This window comes from Convolutriloba macropyga, chromosome 1, assembly GCF_964194025.1.
Source record: "Convolutriloba macropyga chromosome 1, txConMacr16.3, whole genome shotgun sequence".
Lineage (NCBI taxonomy): Eukaryota > Metazoa > Xenacoelomorpha > Acoela > Convolutidae > Convolutriloba > Convolutriloba macropyga.
The window spans coordinates 46561285-46567823 of record NC_134468.1 but is presented as its reverse complement, the minus strand read 5'-3'; positions in this window follow the sequence as shown (position 1 = coordinate 46567823).

Below are 6539 nucleotides of genomic sequence, written 5' to 3'. Positions count from 1 at the left end.
AGTTTCTGTGAAGGCGATAGCTAAATTCAGCTGATATTGAGGGACTGTCTATTTTTTGATTCATTTAGGTCCTTATCAAGACCTGAAAATTATTTTTTGATGTTATTTTGGCCTTTTTAAACTGAAGAGTCACGCTTGACATCAGTATACATTAGCTATCTCTGCTTGAAGTTGCGAAGTTCTGAGGTTTATTAATTGTTCTCAAACAGTTTGCACAATTGTATTAAACCTGAGGTCTTTTTTAATAGCCGCGAAGCGATAGCTGAGGCTATTATTGGCCTTCTCTTGGTTTTTACAACCCAAGAGTTGGATTGTATTGGTACTCTGTTTACACCTGTTTTCATGACTTTTCAAAACGGGATAAACAGGTAAAGCTCTTTTCATGACTTTTCAAAACGGGATAAACAGGTAAAGCTCAGCGGGCATCAAATTTCATTAGAGGAAAGCGTTTAGTAGTCCCTCAAGTACTCAGAGTGGTGAAGCTACTGGGAAGGCCGTAATTCAAGGTTAAAAGGTCATTTAAAGGTCGTTTTTGAGCCTAAAATAATGAAATTTTTAGCACTTTTTCATTTTTTGGATTTTTTAGACCAGTCTGAAATTGAGGTTTATTAAAGTTGATAAAGGTCCTTTTTCAAGACGTAATTGCTTTTTACGGCCACTTTAAGCGCTATATCTGTTGCTACTCGAAACAAACACGGTAATTTAAACTAATTTTTTCAAATTGTTTGAAAATTTTTGTCATTTTTTGAGTTGTTTCAGACTTTGATGTCAAAAAAGCTCCTCTGGGGTTTAATAATAGGTTATTGCATAGTTTCGAGTGGTAATGAAGTGGTTTTAAACATTTTAACTTCATGAATTTTACCATTTTTTTTAAAATCAAACTTGGTTTCTTTTTCAAATTTTCTGACATTTATTGTCATTATTAAAGTTTTCCAGCCCCAGGGGGCAAGAAGCCTCATCTAGGGTTTGCTAACAGTTTACTGAAAATATTTTTTGGCCATGGAATGGTATTCAACTTTTTAATAACTTTTACCAATTTTTGGTAAAGTTACAATTTTTTTCTTTAAATTTTTGACATTTTTATTCAGTGGCCAGGGAACCTCCTATAGGGTTTGCTAGTATGTTACTACATAGTTTCTAGGGGCAATAAAATAGTTTCCAATTTTTAATTTTGCAATTGTAGGGAATTTTTGAAAAAGCTTGCAATTTAAAATTTTCGATGGTTTTCAAATTTTTCAATTTTTTCAGTTTAACTATCTTTTTTGGCCAACGAAACTTTTTAAATGTAGACGGTTTACAAAACGGAACTCCAGAGTCAAAAAATGTTTTGACTTTTTTATAGCCCTATTTTTGCAAATTTTCTTTAAATTTTCTGTTCTCAGTTTCTTGATACATTTGTCATATTTGTTCAGTTTATCTACTTTTAGTGGCAGATTCATCTCTTTCAAGGTTTTTGCGTGACTCAATGAGTACTTTGAAATGAGGCATATATGGCCTTCAAGTTAAAAGCTTCAATGGTTTTAGCAATGATCGTTTTTTGGTTAGTTTGATTCCTTTAGTTTCTCAACTTTTGAGATTTTGTCTTGTTGGCTGGGATTGTTCAATTGAGCTGCTGGTGAGGTTCATTAGGTCTGTCTTTCATTCAATTACTTGGATTGTATTTCAGGACTTGTCCTGCTATGTTTTTTATTTCGTCGTCAAGATTTTTGTTACGATCATATGACGTCACAACCACTGCAAATCTGCTTTTTATTCATTCATTCATGCAATTTCAACTAAAGTGCGTGTGCGATGTCATTTTTCGCTCTTAGTTGAGCTAGTTTTTAGTTCATTCGCGTGATTGAATTTTTGGTCACACGTTACTTACCTCACTCTGAAATTGACTTTTCTGTGCTTTAATTCAAAGAGATAGGGTCAAATGAGTGCTTGTCACTCTAATTGAAGGTTATTTAAGAGCATCAAATAGAAACCGCAATAAGTTATACAGATTCTTAATACAAATTTAACATCTCAGACCTTTAATGAAAAAAATAAGTTTCTTTTTTAGTCTGTCTTTTTTACCTTCTTTTTGAGACTACAGATCTATGAAGCTATTGCGGCTATTTTTTGGCAATTTGCCAGCTATGTGATATTTTGCGTCTCGCGCTTTTAACTTCCGTCCTCAAAAACCGAATAAACAGGTAAAGCCCGGAGGGCATTAAGCTGGCAGCTCTCTTCGAGCCTTACTAATCTAAGCATGCGATTCGCCAAAACTGTTGAGAAGACATCAATTTATGGTGTGAAGGGCGGTTATTAATGATAACAGTTTGACACCCTCACCTCTCAATCAGCACTCACCCATTCACCACCCTGCTCACCATGGTGATTTGGATCCCCTTTCTAGCCCAAACTGGGTACCCCCACTCCTCCCTCACCCTGACAACCTTACTCAGCTCACCCCTCCCCTGCCCACACACACGCACAATGCTAGATCCATATGCTCCTGCAGGCTACTACCTGTTGTGAAACAATCAAGTCAAGCGCATGAAAACTTGACTCAAGTCCTTGAACAAGTTGAAAACGATTACCCGCAAATATGTAAACATCAAAAAAAACTGTAACAAAAACCTTTACTCAATAAAATCTTTTGACTAGAGAACTTGTTCCCATATATATATATATATATATATATATATATATATATATATATATATATATATAGAACAAGTAATTGGTGAACCTCTCCGGACAGAAGCTTCCTTTACGGCCCTAAACGTCGGACTTGAGTCTCCCCACAGTTCTACATTCTGTGCTGGACACAACACAAAAGCATCACGTCACAACTGTCACAGCAAGGACGTGAGGCCCCGAGACTGTGCGACGCACGAAATACAGAACAGAAAAGACCAAAAGACTAAAGACAAAGGCCCTAAAGAAAAAGACACTTTTGGAGCCAAATTTTTTGGGTTACAGACGCTACCCAGAAGGACGATTTTTTTGGGGGGTGTCAGACGTTACCCCTTGAGGATTTTTTTTCTACTACGGTTTAAGACGTCACCGTCGCTGATCGCCCGAGGTTTCAGACGTCACCTCCAGAAGTCCTGTTCCCCGGTGAAATCAATCCAAAAATCAGTGTTTTTTACAGGTCAAAAAAAAATAAAAAAAAGACAAAACCTGAAATTTTTCCATTTTTATCAAAATTTCACTGCTTTTTTTAGGCAAATTTCTTTGATGCATACTTGCCGAAATTGATTTAACGCAATGACAACTTCTTAGTGCAAGAAATTGTTCCTAAAAACGAAAATTGTCGAGAAAAACATTTTTGAAAACAGAAATTCAAAAAACTTTCATCAAATTTTTAGCCTGATATTGTCATAGAGTCTACTTTTAATAGTTCAACCTCACTTTTGAACTTGTTGTTAATGAGCCAGAAAGGTCATTAATTGTAAAAATTCAATTAGCTATTCAGAAACGAAAATTGTCGAGAAAAACGTTTTTGAAAACAGAAATTCAAAAAACGTTCATCAAATTTTTAGCCTGATATTGTCATAGAGTCTACTTTTAATAGTTCAACCTCACTTTTGAAGTTGTTGTTAATGAGCCAGAAAGGTCATTAATTGGATAAATTCAATTAGCTATTCAGAAACGAAAGTTGACGAAAAATTCGTTTGTGACAACAGAAATCCAAAAAACTTTCTTTAATTTCTTGGCCTGATATTCTTATATAATCTTTATTCCATAGTTCAAAGTCACTTTTGAGCTAGATGTGACAGAACCAAGAAGGTCATTACTTGGATAACATCCTTCAGTTTTTACAAAAAACGAAAATTGACGAAAAAAATGTTTTTGGCCAGATAAAATCAAAAAGCGTTCTTTTTAAACTGCCTGCTTCATTCTATTATGGAAAATTATCAAAATCCAAAAAACGTCCCTTAAATTCTCCTGTGAGTTTTTTGTTCTCAACAGAAATTAGCGAAAAAAACTTCATTTGTCAAAAATAACTGAAAAAATCTTGCCATACCCAGCAAAAAACAAAAAAGAGCAAAAATTGTTTTTTGAAAGAAACCTATTTTGCAGAAGTCCACGGTCTCAGACGTTGCCGTCTGCGAAGTCCCTTAGCCCTATGGTTTCAGACGTTACCATACTGAGAAGAAGAAAATAACGGTTTCAGAAGTTACCAATCTTTGATTTTTTTTTCAACATCAAAACGGATTCCTTTTCACAAAGAGATCTCAGACGTCATCTCAATCAATTCTTTGAAAATCTAGCCATATGCGAAAACCTGGTCTAGTGTCATGGTTTTGGAGGGCACTAAAAGCACTACGAGATCACTCAAATTAACACAGAGTTGGAGAAAAGAAAAGTTTTCAGAAAAGAAGAAAATTACAATTTCTACAAAGTTTTCAAGCTTCTTGTGGTTTATTACAGTTCTTCAACCTTTTGTGTTCTTCTCGTAGCCCTTGTTGCCTACACCCATCGCATTTAAAACAAGTTCTCAGGTTTTAGCCCTCAAAAAAAGAACTCCTTGAAAAGAAACAAAAAAAAATTTGCTTCCTATAAATTTACGGAAAGGTCTGTCAGTTTTTAATCGCTAAGGTTTTACGGTTAGGGTTAGGGAAATAAGTGAATTTTTCCGGTAGTTCTCAGGTCTGGTGGTGGATCATTAGCTATTTGTTGAGAACTTTTATCAGGTTTAAAACTTTACGAGAAAAAATTAATTTAATGTAACAATTATATATATATATATATATATATAGAACAAGTAATTGGTGAACCTCTCCGGACAGAAGCTTCCTTTACGGCCCTAAACGTCGGACTTGAGTCTCCCCACAGTTCTACATTCTGTGCTGGACACAACACAAAAGCATCACGTCACAACTGTCACAGCAAGGACGTGAGGCCCCGAGACTGTGCGACGCACGAAATACAGAACAGAAAAGACCAAAAGACTAAAGACAAAGGCCCTAAAGAAAAAGACACTTTTGGAGCCAAATTTTTTGGGTAACAGACGCTACCCAGAAGGACGATTTTTTTTGGGGGGTGTCAGACGTTACCCCTTGAGGATTTTTTTCTACTACGGTTTAAGACGTCACCGTCGCTGATCGCCCGAGGTTTCAGACGTCACCGGTCTCTATGGTTTCAGACGTTACCATACTGAGAAGAAGAAAATAACGGTTTCAGAAGTTACCAATCTTTGATTTTTTTTTCAACATCAAAACGGATTCCTTTTCACAAAGAGATCTCAGACGTCATCTCAATCAATTCTTTGAAAATCTAGCCATATGCGAAAACCTGGTCTAGTGTCATGGTTTTGGAGGGCACTAAAAGCACTACGAGATCACTCAAATTAACACAGAGTTGGAGAAAAGAAAAGTTTTCAGAAAAGAAGAAAATTACAATTTCTACAAAGTTTTCAAGCTTCTTGTGGTTTATTACAGTTCTTCAACCTTTTGTGTTCTTCTCGTAGCCCTTGTTGCCTACACCCATCGCATTTAAAACAAGTTCTCAGGTTTTAGCCCTCAAAAAAAGAACTCCTTGAAAAGAAACAAAAAAAATTTGCTTCCTATAAAATTACGGAAAGGTCTGTCAGTTTTTAATCGCTAAGGTTTTACGGTTAGGGTTAGGGAAATAAGTGAATTTTTCCGGTAGTTCTCAGGTCTGGTGGTGGATCATTAGCTATTTGTTGAGAACTTTTATCAGGTTTAAAATTTTACGAGAAAAAATTAATTTAATGTAACAATTATACGGGTTCTGGTCTAATATCGTTTCAACTGCATAATTGTAGCAAAGCACAAGTTTCCTGTCAATCAGAGTAGCCAAACACATTAATTGAAACAGTCAAAGCCAGCTATTTAAGCAAAACTTGTGTTTTTTTAATAAAAAACAAGCAATTATTTGGGTCTGTTGAACAAAAGTCGACTAAAGCGCGCGAACGTTCGGAAAAAATTTCAAATTTGTTTTTAGTGCTAAAAAGCTAGATTTAGCAAGCAAAACACACACCCTAGGACATCTGTTGTTGAGAAAAGTTGCGTCGCTGAATTTTTGAACAAGAAAAAACTAGGATCATTAGCATTCAAACCTTTTACATCATTAGCATTCAAAACTTTTACATCAAAATTTGCGTCGCTCCGGTTCTTTAAGCCGTTTTTTACCTTCAATAAAGAATTTCAACGTCACGTCTACAACAGCAACAAACGCGGTCAACAGAACACAACAAGCAGCAAGATGTCTAAGCAGATCACTTCTGAATGCCAATTTGCCATCAACATGTTTAAAGCGACAGAAATGGCCATGAAAAACCAGCTCGACCTTTTGGAAAAAACCATTCAGCAAAGAAAGAGTTTTCGATCCTTGTCTCTGCTGATTGAACGAACCAGAGCAAACGAAAAGGAACTCAAGGAGATGTCGCAGAACGTGATGAAGCAGCAGCCTCATCAGAATACAGCAACATCAATTCTGAGCAGACAAACCAAACTAATCAACCGTCTTAACGAACTACGGTTGCAAGTTGATCTTTTGGACGATGATGGTCAACTGAGCCAGTCCTCCCAACGGATCAG